The sequence below is a fragment of the Littorina saxatilis genome, linkage group LG7 (assembly GCF_037325665.1).
Source record: "Littorina saxatilis isolate snail1 linkage group LG7, US_GU_Lsax_2.0, whole genome shotgun sequence".
NCBI classification, from domain to species: domain Eukaryota; kingdom Metazoa; phylum Mollusca; class Gastropoda; order Littorinimorpha; family Littorinidae; genus Littorina; species Littorina saxatilis.
In genome coordinates, this window is record NC_090251.1 from 31,965,366 (window position 1) to 31,980,411 (window position 15,046).

General features: G+C 40.9%; 1 long non-coding RNA gene across 1 annotated transcript in view; it reads left to right on the forward strand.

Moving 5' to 3' along the window:
• Window positions 1-15,046, forward strand: part of LOC138971193 (uncharacterized) — a 666,631-nt gene that overhangs the window by 536,771 nt on the left and 114,814 nt on the right. The gene's annotated exons all lie outside the window — the stretch shown is intronic.

Genomic DNA, 15,046 nt, shown 5'->3' on the forward strand with positions numbered 1-15,046 from the left:
AAACTAATTAAATAGGACTATGTCAGCCTTTAAGGTACGTGCAGTTGATACTTTTTCAAGGGATACTTGATGGGTGGTTTTTTTCTCCACAATTGATTTCAGCGGTGTGCTACTATGCCACTACTGTATTTTGACAACATTCCCTGTGTGTGTGTGTGTGTGTGTGTGTGTGTGTGTGTGTTTGTGTGTGTGTGTGTGTGTGTGTGTGTGTGTGTTTGTGTGTGTGTGTGTGTGTGTGTGTGTGTGTGTGTGTGTGTGTGTGTGTGTGTGTGTGTGTGTGTGTGAGAAAGACAGACAGACAGACAGAGAGTGGACGAAAAAAACACCATGCAAATCTACATTATGTTTCCGTATACCATCATCCTTATCTGTGTTATGAAAAAAATACACGCCCATATATATATCAAATCGACGAAAAAGTAAAAATGAAAAGGAATTCTGCTCTTCCTTGTTCACCATTAACTTCGCCAGAGAGAAAAAACAGAATCGTAGGAACAGAGTCAGAAAAGCAAGTCTATTCTTTAGCAAATATGAACACTAATTGTAAACTTTAAAGATGACTGAAGATGTTTTGCTCACAAGAGCAGAGGGGGGTCAAAAAGCGCAAACATACTGTTGAAAATATAAATCAAATGAACAATAAATGCAAAGATTAATAAAGATTTTGCTTTTTAAGATATACAATTGTAATGGTCCTGCCTGCGCCAGGGTAATTCGAATCACAAGAAGGCAAGGTGGTCAGAATGTCATGTGCACATAATGTTGGTCAGTCACGTTTAATTCCTTCCACTGTGGGGTTCTGTCCCCCGCTTATCTGCAGGAAACTACAGGACAATGCGTAATAGGTCCGGATCTTCTCAGTCTGTGAACATGTCAACGAATGCCATACACAAAGAGTGGGAACTGTGTCATCAAGTTTGTTTTGAATCCGTGAAAAAAGGAGAGGTTATAGATCGGTCACTGAGTGTTGTTCTGAACCAGACTCGTTCTACACTACTCGTCATAAAAACAAGTACACACATACATTTAGCTGTAGATCTTTGTGATGCGGCGAGTTATATGATGTTGGAAGACCCGTTTTTCGTAATTGGTTTTTTTGCGTTCACATTTCCATACCACCAAAGCGCGTTGTTGCTTTTGTACCAAAATTGATCCCAATTGTAATATTCATTTGTGTTACAGTCTTCAAAATGCTGAATTTTTGCAACTCATGATACTGAAAAGAGTTATTACAGTTTAATCAAACTTTTCTGATAAGTTCCAGTACGTCCAAAAAAACTCATCAAAACGACATGATATTTTACACATTCTTTTGCAATTGTATTACAAAACAACAGGGTTTTTACCCACATAGCCCACATGAAATGACGCGAAAATAGGCCTTTTACGGCTTCTGACGAGGCTGACACCTGTAAAAATAATTCTTCAAAATGGCACAACAACCTTGCTAGGCACAACAGCTGAACCAAATAAATTTGTATGGGTAGAAAATGAGTTGTTCTTCCATGTGAGATCATAAACGGGGTCACTCTTGCTTATTTTGATTTTAGTGTGTGCAAATTTACTTTTGCGAATTTGATTTTGGGGGGTGTCCTAGGTCTCCGGTACACTGCATAAACACTAATTTATGACAAATGAAACTCTTTCTTTCATACGGTAGGGGAATATATTACCTTTCTGGCAACATACTTGGTTTTAATATAACTTGCCGCATCACAAAGGTATACAGCTAAATGTATGTGTGTACTTTGTTATGACGAGTAGTGTAGATCGTGTGTGTGTGTGTGTGTGTGTGTGTGTGTGTGTGTGTGTGTGTGTGTGTGTTTGTGTGTGTGTGTGTGTGTGTGTGTGTGTGTGTGTGTGTGTTTGTGCGTGTGTGTGTGTCTGTGTCTGCAACAGTCTGTGTGTGTGTGTGTGTGTGTGTCTGCAACAATCTGTGTGTGTGTCTGTCTGTAAGTCTGTCTGTCTGTCTTCTTTATTTCGCTGTATATTTGAGTGTGTATTTTTCTCTGTCTCTGCACAAGTGCTTGCGTACTTACGTGTGTGCGTGCGTAGGTTTGCGTGCGAGCAATTGCAAGCATGTATGCATTTTTGTGTATGTGTATGTGCATGTGTGTGTATGTCGAGGGTGGGGGTGTTTGTGGGCGGGTGTAATGGTGCAGGGGTCATGCGGTTCACTCAGTGTCTTATCGCTGTCACAGATACATGACATGTCGACAATGTACAATGCTCACGTTGACGAAGAACATATTTGAATGTTGAAATTACAATGAATAACAGAGAGGGAGGTATCGGCAACAGAAAATAAGTTAATAACAAGTCGCGTAAGGCGAAATTACAACATTTAGTCAAGCTGTCGAACTAACAGAATGAAACTGAACTCACTGCATTTTTACAGCAAGAGCGTATACTCGTAGCATCGTCAGTCCACCGCTCGATGCACAGGCAGTGAAATTGACAAGAAGAGCGGGAAAGGATAGCACGCTTTTCTTTATCTCTATTCTTTTTAACTTTCTGAGCGTGTTTTTAATCCAAACATATCACATCTATATGTTTTTGGAATCAGGAACCCACAAGGAATAAGATGAAATTGTTTTTAAATCGATTTCGGAAATTTTATTTTAATAATAATTTTTATATTTTTAATTTTCAGAGCTTGTTTTTAATCCGAATATAACATATTTATATGTTTTTGGAATCAGAAAATTATGAAGAATAAGATAAACGTAAATTTGGATCGTTTTAAAATTTTTTTTTTTTTTACAATTTTTAGATTTTTAATGACCAAAGTCATCAATTAATTTTTAAGCCATCAAGCTGAAATGCAATACCGAAGTCCGGCCTTCGTCGAAGATTGCTGGGCCAAAATTTCAATCAATTTGATTGAAAAATGAGGGTGTGACAGTGCCGCCTCAACTTTTACAAAAAGCCGGATATGACGTCATCAAAGGTATTTATCGAAAAAAATCAAAAAAAATCCGGGGATATCATTCCCAGGAACTCTCATGTCAAATTTCATAAAGATCGGTCCAGTAGTTTGGTCTGAATCGCTCTACACACACACACAGACACACACACACACACACACACACACACACACACACACACACACACACACACACACACACACACACACACATACACCACAACCCTCGTCTCGATTCCCCCCTCTACGTTAAAACATTTAGTCAAAACTTGACTAAATGTAATAAAGGCCTTTGTCAAAGGGCGAGTTTGTTTTTTTAATATTGAAACGCGAGCGAAAACGTTGTCGTTAAGTACAGGGCAAACTTGCTTTGGAGGTCTCAGCCAGACTGTAGTTTGACCCGACCTCATTTACATATTACAAGCACGTGTAAAGAGAAGAGGATAAAGAGAATTGTGCACCAAGTAAACATTCCATTTGCTTTATTTGAGCCAAGTAACGTCTGAGTCCGACAAAAACTTAGCTTGGCGGCTGGCCGAGTTTGCATGAGTGTGGGTGTGCGTTTTATTATAACAACAAATTATGAATTAAAAACGAAACAAAAGTATTAAACAAATTGGATCGAGACACAAATATCATTTGTGTGAAATGTCACATTTTTACTAACATGAAACACACGGATACTAAAGGTAGTGTGAAAAAAGAATGGTTTCCGCTTAATATCATGTTAAATGTTTTGGATAAACCCGGGCATTAAACTACCACAATGGCGATAAAAAGACAACAAACCCATTAAACATAAGGTGAATTAGTATTACTGATTAACACTGTCAGCATAAATGACAATGAAGTTCTGTTTTATTAACTGAAATGCAAGATATGGGGAAATCGCGCGCGCGCGCGTGTGTGTGCGTGTGCCTGTGTGTGTGTGTGTACATGTGGATGTGTGTGTGTGTCAGTGTGTGCGCGTGACAGTATGTGTCTGTCTGTTGGTGTGTCTGTATGTGACCATGTATGTGTGTATGCCTTTGTTAGTGTCTGTGAGAGAGAGAGGCAGTGTATGTGTGTAGCGTGTGTGTGTGTGTGTGTGTGTGTGCGAATGCGCGCGACAGTATTTGTCTGTTGGCTTTGTCTGTATGTATGCGTGTACACGTTTGTTAGTGTGTGTGAGAGAGAGAGAGAGAGAGAGAGAGAGAGAGAGAGAGAGAGAGAGAGAGAGAGAGAAAGAGTTTGTGTGTGTGCGGTGTGTCTGCATGCATGTGTTTGTGCGTTTGTGCGTGCGTGCGAGTGTCTGCGTGCGCTATCGCTATCGCTTGCGTGCGTGTATGTATTCGAGCTTCTGCGTATGAGCAATGGAGATATTTACTCACAAACAGACACATCAACAGCGTCATACCGCACACACACACACACACACACACACACACACACGCGCGCGCGCGCGAGCTCTCAGTCCTATACGCACTCTCCGTCTCACTATTGTACAGTGGTACCTGGGATGACCGGACACCCTTGGGACCATCCTAAGTGTCCGGAAATTGCAGGTGGCCATTCACGAGAAGTGTATGGCAAATCTAGAATTAGCCCATGGTGAGTTTTGTCGTCACACTGAATGAATCACTAATACGCGTTCTTTATTAAGTGAGTGACGTCGGGCTCATTCTGGGGAATAGCCAGAGTTATTTAGGTCAAGATAAGACACAATTGGTCGTCGTCCTGGAACTTTGGCGTAACTCAATTCTTGGCAATGTTGATGTTTTTGTGTTGCAGACTAAGTAAATCATTCTCAATGAGAAATAATCTCTAAAATATGATCGACAATACATGATTTAACATTCTTTTATCTTTTTATCCATACTAGGTACAATTATAAAGACTATTTGTGACCCTCCACCACGGAATGAGTCGCATGTCACCTTTGCATGATTTTCATATTTTTACATTTTCCTATCCAGAGATAAAAATCGTTTAAGAAAAGAGCGAAAATTGTTTGAGTTATAAGCCTGTGACTAAGGTGACCCTCACACTGTTACCAGACACTCCCCGGACTTATGTTAAGCCTAGCGCAGAACCGCGCGAGGTGACATGCGACTCATTTCGTGGTGGAGGGTCACATTTCATAATACAAAAAATAATCAGTTTTGGCCTTCTGCGCAAAAGCTGTATAAAATGAGTTACGCCAAAATTCCACGACGACGTCGAAACGGACAATAGAAGATGTCCTTACTTGGTAGGTGTTCTCTCATCGAAGGTACCACTGTACTAATCACACAACGCACAAAACAGAACCAAGACTGCAGACTGTCAAAGGAACACGTTTATTTGTCTCTGACGAATCTCTTTACAAGTGGCTAGAAAAAAGCAGGCAAGAGGCACATCAGACACCAAATTAAAGGGACGACAATAGACGCCAAAGGCTTCGACTCAATGCAGCTACAGTAATTATCATAATAATATTCATCAGTATCACGGCAACACAGTATTCGCTCTGTCAGCTAATTTCTGCTAAAAAGAAGAAAAAATAATAGTGAATTTAGAGACAGAGAAAAGAAAATCCAAACTGCACAAAAAACGGGCGACGTAAAAGGGTGACGAACCTGGCAAAACTTCAGTGTAAACCAATCACCAGTCATGTGACAAAAAGCGCTCGGCTAAAACACTTTGTAAGCAAGGTGACGATTGGACAAAAGGCGTGTGAACCTGGTCATTGCTTTGCATAACACCTGTCGATCTTGCGACAGAGCATCTTTGGTAAATCAGAGCGTCAATTGGTGGATTTAGGGCTAATTAACATATATGCTAAACAAAATCACGTGATGTACAAATGATCATCAGGTCAACGAAAACTCTCTAAAAAAAAAAACTGCTTTCGCTTGTCTATTGTTTCAGTCCTGTCAAAAATACGCCCCGTGTCTTCAAGATGTGTACACGAACAATTCAACAACATCCATTTGACTCAACAGTATTGTGCACAATAGTAATATGTTTATCGAATACCAAGGCCCGCTCGTTCAAATACCCGCTGTAATGACAATGCCGTTCAAAATGCCAACATTAGCATTGTGAGTTCTCGGTTGCTTCAAGCTACAAAATGCACCCTAGGCTGGAACGTCCCCCCACATTTCCAACAAGGGTGATGAACTTTGAGTCTTGACCTGGAACTCATGTACACGCATGCCTTATTTGCAGTAATTGTGTTTCAGCGTGAACTTACTTGGCGTTGCCGGCACTGTTTCAGTGCATCTCTTGAACCTTTATTGTACATATGCATCACGACACATTCATTATTCCCTCGTTTCGAAACAACGATCGAATCCCGCAGTTACAGAGTATATGTTGTATTGAAGGATCACAGAGGCTACAGACAACGACTACTCTAAATAATTAGTTGAAATAAAAAAAAGTCATCAAGATATAAACACTCAAATAAATACATTTAGACACGTTGTGTACATTGTGGAAGTGTAGAAAATAAATTATCTGTACAAGAAACTGTTACGGGTGAGTGGTGTATTTAAGCTGTCCAATCGTTTCAAAAAAGGACGCAACCTAATCCATTTTCACACAAGAAAAATTCATAGGCTAGTATTAACAAAAAAGTTTGTGAAAAACCACCGCTTACACGACAGGTGATCAAAAAAAGCGCCGAATATTTGCTCTCTGGTAAGAGTACCGGTCATAATCTATACAAGAATGTAGGTAAAAACACACGCACAACAGACTGACTAAACGGTAGAACACCATGCTACAACTAAAGCTCCGCGAAACAACAAACCAGAAAGCAGAACCAGAAGGAAAAAAAACCCAGAATATACCAATCACAGAAAGTGAGACAGTCTTGAAAACAATGAGTTGAACAAGAAGTTAGATAGTGACGAGGAAAGAGGGGGTGAAATGGCAAGGATCATACTGTGGCATCTAAACGAAAACAATCTCACACCAAGTCAAGCGCTCACCTTACATCTTACATACAAACAAGTACTGAACTCTACTAGGCCTACAGAGAAAAAGGCTTGTTTCTCTTCCAGTTTATTCAGAAAAAAAGAACCATCTCCAAATGAGATTCAGCAGACAAATGACACTCCCGTGAGGAAGGCTACAAAAGGGAAGCATTTATTTACAAGATCGCTGAAGACAGAAACCTAAACATTCACTTGTCTTTCTAGACGGGTTGGCTAGGTTTCGCTACCTGCAAGCAAGCTCCTGTGGTCGCAACGCAAATAAAATGTCAATTATATTTTGAAAATACAAATATGACAATACCTAAAATAATGTACATCCCAACATCTCAAAATAGAGCTGTCACAGTATACTCTACACTAACTCTCTGGCTTGCCCAGAGCGCCGGTGTAACACGAGAAAATTACTCCCACGAGATTTTTACTCCGGAGTAAAAATTTCGTACGAAAATGTTACTCCCTTTACGAAAAAAGTACTCCCCCATTACACGAAAAAATTACTCCCCACGACAAGTGAGTTACGAGTAAACATTTCGTACCAAAAAATTTTACTCCCCTGACGAATAAATTACTTCACCCTAACACGAGCAATTTAACTTTCCATGCCAGGTGTACGAAGTTTTTACTCCCTTGTCCCCTGTTAGTCTTGGTGGTGGAAGGGGTGGAGGGAGGGTAGCGCGACATTCGTTTGCGCGAGATCATATGCTGGCATTATCCCTTCGCCCGCATCCAATTTTCGCCTACGAGATTTTTACTGGAAGTACAAAAAGTGCGGAGTAAAAATTTTGTGGAGGGAGTAATATTTTCGTGCCTTGGGGAGTTCTTTTCTCGTACGAAAAATTTACTCGGAGTAAGAATTTCGTACGAAATTTTTACTCCGGAGTAAATTTTTCGTGGAGTAAAAATTTCGTGTTACACCTTGTGGCTCCGTAACCGACTCGTCGGTTCTCGAGCCTAGAGGTAGGGGCTACGTGACGGACTTGTCGGTTCTCCAGCCACGGTCTAATGCAAAAGACCTTACTTATTGTTATTGTTTTCGTTTGTTTCGACACATTCAAGTCTAAAAACAAAAAAAAATGGTTCTTTTGAGACTTTCAAAAGTATTTGGGTGAAACGAAGGTGGCACATTTTGCAGAATGCTCAGTGAAGTGTGGAAAGTAATTATATGACGTCATCAATGTCTGTGTTTATCTTCAAAGGTTTTCTCGACGTTGCGTGGACGTCACAAGTATGGCGCCAGTTTATAACTTGATGGAAACGCAATAAACAAAACGCCCTGGCTATACGCACTCCGAGTGTATTCACGATTCAGCCACTGTATACACTCCGGCGTACACACACACACACACACACACACACACACACACACACAAACAAACACACACAACTCACGTATTAAACATCCAGTTCTTATGCGAACTGTCAGTACTGTTCAGGGGCGGATCCGGGGGGGGGGGGGGGGGGGGGGTTCCGGGGTTTCCCCCCCCCCTAGCTTAAAAAATAAAAAAATAAAAAAAAGAATAAATAAATTTTAAAACAAAGAAAAAATGATGGCTCAGATTGCACCAGATAGCTCCATTTTCCATTTTTTCAGCGAGAAGTAATTAAACAAGTCGCGTAAGCCGAAAATACAACATTTAGTCAAGTAGCTGTCGAACTCACAGAATGAAACTGAACGCAATGCCATTTTTCAGCAAGACCGTATACTCGTAGCATCGTCAGTCCACCGCTCATGGCAAAGGCAGTGAAATTGACAAGAAGAGCGGGGTAGTAGTTGCGCTAAGAAGGATAGCACGCTTTTCTGTACCTCTCTTTGTTTTAACTTTCTGAGCGTGTTTTTAATCCAAACATATCATATCTATATGTTTTTGGAATCAGGAACCGACAAGGAATAAGATGAAAGTGTTTTTAAATTGATTTCGACAATTTAATTTTGATAATAATTTTTATATATTTAATTTTCAGAGCTTGTTTTTAATCCAAATATAACATATTTATATGTTTTTGGAATCAGAAAATGATGGAGAATAAGATGAACGTAAATTTGGATCGTTTTATAAATTTTTATTTTTTTTTTACAATTTTCAGATTTTTAATGACCAAAGTCATTCATTAATTTTTAAGCCACCAAGCTGAAATGCAATACCGAAGTCCGGGCTTCGTCGAAGATTACTTGACCAAAATTTCAACCAATTTGGTTGAAAAATGAGGGCGTGACAGTGCCGCCTCAACTTTCACGAAAAGCCGGATATGACGTCATCAAAGACATTCATCAAAAAAATGAAAAAACGTTCGGGGATTTCATACCCAGGAACTCTCATGTCAAATTTCATAAAGATCGGTCCAGTAGTTTAGTCTGAATCGCTCTACACACACACACAGACAGACACACACACAAACACACGCACGCACATACACTGCCACGACCCTCGTCTCGATTCCCCCCCCCGTCTACGTCAAAACTTGACTAAATGTAAAAAAACAAAGGTCAAATTTAGGCTACACACGGAAGACATCGTGGGGCCGTGCGGACCCATGTTTCTCAAACTGAAGGAACTTACATAAAAACTAGGGAGAGAAGTCACAAACCTTTAAAGGTATTGGATTGGATTGGATTGGATAAGATTTACAGTCCAGTGAGGTTACCCTCATGGAAATTCGGGCTGCTTTCTCCCCGGGGAAAGCGAGCTGCCATACATACGGCGCTACCCATATTTTTTTTTTCCTGCATGCGTGTATTCGAGTTTCCTGAGACTTAATGCCGTGTGAGATGGAATTTTTTTTTTTTTACTTTATTCCAAGTCCCACGGGTATTTAATGGACATTTTTATCTATGCCTATACAATTTTGCCAGGAAAGACCCTTTTGTCAATCGTGGGATCTTTAACGTGCACACCCCAATGTAGTGTACACGAAGGGACCTCGGTTTTTCGTCTCATCCGAAAGACTAGCACTTGAACCCACCACCTAGGTTAGGAAAGGGGGGAGAAAATTGCGGCCTGACCCAGGCCTGAACACGCAACCTCTCGCTTCCGAGCGCAAGTGCGTTACCACTCGGCCACCCAGTCCATTGGCTCAAAACATCATTTTCTACGATCTGTTCACGTTTTTCCTTTTTTGAGAAGCTTTCGTCCGCACGGTAATAATTAAATTAATAATTTAATTTAATTACTTCTCGCGGAAATTAACCACGGCGTCTACGGAAGGGAATGCACGTTTTTGCTTCTTTGGAAAGCATGGGTCTACGGAAGGGTATGCATATTTTTCCTTCTTTGAGAAAGCATGGGTCCGCACGGCCCCACGATGTCTTCCGTGTGTAGTCGATAACCCAGTCGGGCGAAGGTTAAAACTTCGCAGAAGGGGAATCAATGGAGTGGGCAACAATCACGGCACACAAACACTCTCTTTTCTATCCAGTTGAATACATACGACCACAGCTAATCAATGTTTCAATGTTTTATCGTAGTGATTAGATCCTTCGGGTTATTAAGCTAACACAATAAACAACTAACCCCGGCAAACACATAAAACAAGAAGGGCAAAGCCCATACGACTCACATGCTTGACCTTGACCTTTACATGACCTTGACCTTCAGAGTCAAGGTCAAATAACTAAACCTAGCAATGACATCATACACTAAGAACTGCTTTACACATTTTTCCTACCAAAATACATGTGACCTTGACCCAAGGTCAAGGTCATCCAAGGTCATGCAACACAAAGCTGTTAATTCAAGACATAGGAAGTACAATGGTGCTTATTGGCTCTTTCTACCATGAGATATGGTCACTTTTAGTGGTTCACTACCTTATTTTGGTCACATTTCATAAGGGTCAAAGTGACCTTGATCATATGTGACCAAATGTGTCTCATGATGAAAGCATAACATGTGCCCCACATAATTTTTAAGTTTGAAACAGTTATCTTCCATAGTTCAGGGTCAAGGTCACTTCAAAATATGTATACAATCCAACTTTGAAGAGCTCGTGTGACCTTGACCTTGAAGCAAGGTAAACCAAACTGGTATCAAAAGATGGGGCTTATTTTGCCCTATATATCATATATAGGTGAGGTATTGAATCTCAAAAACTTCAGAGAAAATGGGAAAAATGTGAAAAATAGCTGTTTTTTAGGCAACATTTATGGCCCCTGCGACCTTGACCTTGAAGCAAGGTCAAGATGCTATGTATGTTTTTTGGGGCCTTGTCATCATACACCATCTTGCCAAATTTGGTACTGATAGACTGAATAGTGTCCAAGAAATATCCAACGTTAAAGTTTTCCGGACGGCCGGCCGGACGGCCGGCCGGACGGACGGACGGACGACTCGGGTGAGTACATAGACTCACTTTTGCTTCGCATGTGAGTCAATGAATATGCACGCAGACACACCCAACAATGAAAAAACCCTACACAACATGAATCAAAACAAAGAAAGGTAAATCCCGTGAAGAATGACCTACTCAGCCATACCTAGGTATTCCTCTCTACTGACCCTTCACCTCCCACCACAATAACATACCCTACCTTTCCGGCATGAGTGTGGCCAGCCGACAGCGCGGCTTCATTGTTATGTATTAAAGAGAGAGAGAGAGAGAGAACTCAGAACTCAGAACTCAGAATTTTTATTGTAAACCACACTGTTGTGTTTGTACAAGGGGGGAGTAGAGTTTCCATTTCAATGTATACTCTCTCAGAGACAAGTAAGAACAAGTGCATATACAGTGCTAAGGGTTGAAACATATCGATCGGAAATCATTTACACACATTCATTTTAGCCTAGCAGTTGCTGTCGATGCCTGAATGCATAAAATGTATACCGGGAGAGTGCCCACAACCTACTTTTGTTTTGTGTTAGTAGTATCTGCATTGACGAGTTTTCGAGTTGACCAATTTCAAAGACATTTTCCAAGTAAGTTTCTCTTATATCCGAGTATACTGGGCACTTAAAAAGAAAGTGGTGCTCGTTTTCGTGAGGGTATCTGCAAAGTGGGCAAACATGGGAACCGTTTGCAGAGTATCTCTGTTTGTTGCACATCAAGGGTGAAACCCCAAGTCTGAATTTTGTGAACACTTTTTGAATATATGGATTGTCTATTTGGTCAAGGTACCTTTCTCTTCCAAAATCAGGTTTAAACAATTTGTATGTGTCATACCTCTCACTGTCTTCCAGCTTACTATGCCAGTTCTGGATAAAGCAGTCTTTTAGGCGTTGTTGAAAAGCCTTGATAAAGTGTTTTTCGTTGCCGACATAGCCGTACGTCCACACATGTCCAAACCCATTTTCACATAGGAGGTTCCTGACCCTAGCGGACCAATTGTCTGTCCCTCTGTCTGCCATGTTCCTCATCATCACATGGGCCATTTTTACATATCTTGTGTTGGGGAGGCGATTTAGCCGCAACCAGTATTTAACGCATCTGGTAGCAGCGAGAACTGATAGGGGAAATCTACCGAGTTCTCCGTATACCATGCAGTTGGGACTTTGAGGGGAAACACCTATTATCCGTTTGCATGCGAACATGTGTACCTTTTCAATGTTAGAGCAATCAAAACAACCCCACATTTCTGAACCGTATAGCAATATGGGGGTAATCTGTGTATCAAAGAGTGTGAAAAAAAGGTTTAGATCATAACATCCAATATTCCACAGAACTCTAAAAATGTCGATAACACCACGCTTAGCTCGTACAATAGAGTCTTCAAAGCATCGTTGGATGGAAACTTTGGTGGTCAAGGTTAAGCCGAGATATTTATACGAGTTGGTAACGTACATGTTGTCGTGACCAAATGTCCAGGCTTCGTTTTTCCCCAAGTATCCACCGTTGCGAAATACCAACACTTTTGTTTTTTCTTTGTTTACCTTTAAACCTAATCTGTTGGCAACTTCATGCAATATATTTAGCTGGTTTTGTAGTCCCACCGGTGTCACTGAGAGCAATGCTATGTCGTCGGCAAACATCATGATAAATAGTTCAATTTCACCCGGAAGAAGTTGAATTCCATGCCTCCCTTTTAGAATCATTTCAGACGCAAGTTCGTTAATCAAAAAAGAGAACAGGCTTGGGCTTGCCAAGCATCCTTGTTTGAGACCTTGCATACACTCAAAAAAGGCCGTGTAGTCAGAGTTACACCGAACACAAGATAATACGTTTGAGTACATTGCTCTGAGTGTTTGAAGCATTTTGCCACCAATGCCGATCTTTAGCAGTACATTCCATAGTACATCTCTTTTGACAGTGTCGAACGCCTTTTGAAAGTCCACAAAGGCCACATACAGTTTCTTGTGTTGTTTAAGTTGCTTGCTTACAGCTGCGTATAACGTGAAAATATGGTCCACTGTCGTATACCCTTTTCTGAACCCAGCTTGGGACTCAGACATGACATTGTTCATTTCAGCCCACTTAGTCAATCTATTGTTAATGATGGCAGTATACAGTTTACTGACACAGCTTAGCAGCGACACGCCCCTGTAATTGTCAGGGTTCTCATCGTTGCCTTTTTTGAAGATTGGGTGAATAATGGCTTTGGCCCACTCAGCTGGGTATGTTCCTGTGCGGAACAGTTTGTTAAAAAGCTCTACCAGGTAAGTAGTAACATCATCACCTGCAATGCGAAGCAACTCGTTTGGGATTTCATCTATACCGGTTGCTTTGCCTTTTTTCAGCCCTCTAATGGCTTCTCTTACCTCTCCTTCAGATATATCTTTATTTAGCTCGTCCATGTCGAGGTCCGGAACCTCTTCCGCGGGTAACTCGGTTTGTTGAACTGGAGTCGCTCCAGCAGCTAAATTATTAAACACGCCGTTAAAATGGTTAAACCAGTCATCTTTACTAATGCTAGGCGAGCTTCTTCCCTTTCTCTTGAATTTTCTAATTTCCCTCCAAAAGCTTTGAGGGTCATGAATGCTGGCAAGTAAAAGTGACACTTTGTTCTGTTTAAATGTAATCTTTTTATTTTTCAGCAGCTGGTTGTACTTCTTCCTTTCATCTAAATATACCGTTTTACATCGCTCTGCTTCTTTTTCACATTCTTTAAAACTGATTTTATCTGTTCTCTTCTCCATGTCAAGAGCTGTTTTGTTTTTCTTGTACCTTCGAAGAGCTTTTCGTGTCAACCTTTTTTGCTGTTGACATTCAAAGTCAAACCATTTGTTTTTCTCACCGACCAAAACAGAACCATTCTTAACAGTAATTTCCATTGGCTTAGTTACCTCCTTAAGGGCACGGGTGAACAACTTTACTGATCCATCGATATCCCCACTTATCATCTGCCCCGCCTCTTCGAGTTTACCAGCGAATGATTCCGAGTCAATAAGCTCTCTTACCTCATGTTCTTTATGTGTATCCCATGACATCTTAACTCGTACCCCTTTCTTTGTTTCGTTTTCTGTTTGCCCTGTGTTCTTGTTGGTGGGGCCTATAAGTGTTAAGCATAGCGGCATATGGGGGGATTCAATTCTCTCTTCGACGGTCAAGTCCAGGCAGAGGGATGATAACTCTTCTGAGATGATAAAGTAGTCGTTTACACTATTTCCATGTCTGGATATGTATGTAAAATGCTTAGACGAAGAGGGCGTGCAAAAACCATTTAGCAGACACAGACCAAAACTAGAACATAACGACAAGAGTTCCCAGCCAAACGTGTTAATTGTCCGATCCTCTGACAATCGAGAAGGACTATACAGAACTTGATGGTTGCACGGGTCGTCTAACTGATTTTCTGAGTCAGCAATAGCTTGCAAGGACCCAGTTCTTGCGTTCATGTCCCCACATAGGATGATGTAAGCTTCTCCATATCTTTCTAACATGTCTAACATACATAGTTCAGTTTGTTCAATGTGACATTTGGCCTGGGAGGTATCATAGTACGGTGAAGTTTGGGGAGGGATATACGCAGCTAAGTATATAACATCTTTGTCCAGATTCCACAGTGTCTTCGATATTTTGAGACAAACCATGTGATCGTACGTTACCTCAATCGCATCAAATAATTTAGCTATTTCCTTTTTTACCAGTATAACGACCCCACCTGACCTACGGCCTTTGTCAGTCAGTTTGACAGCCGAGCTCGAAAATACTACAAAGTCGCAGAACGTGTTACTCAAAATGAACGATTTATCCAGGAACGTTTCAACTAGGCAAACGACGTTAAAGTTGT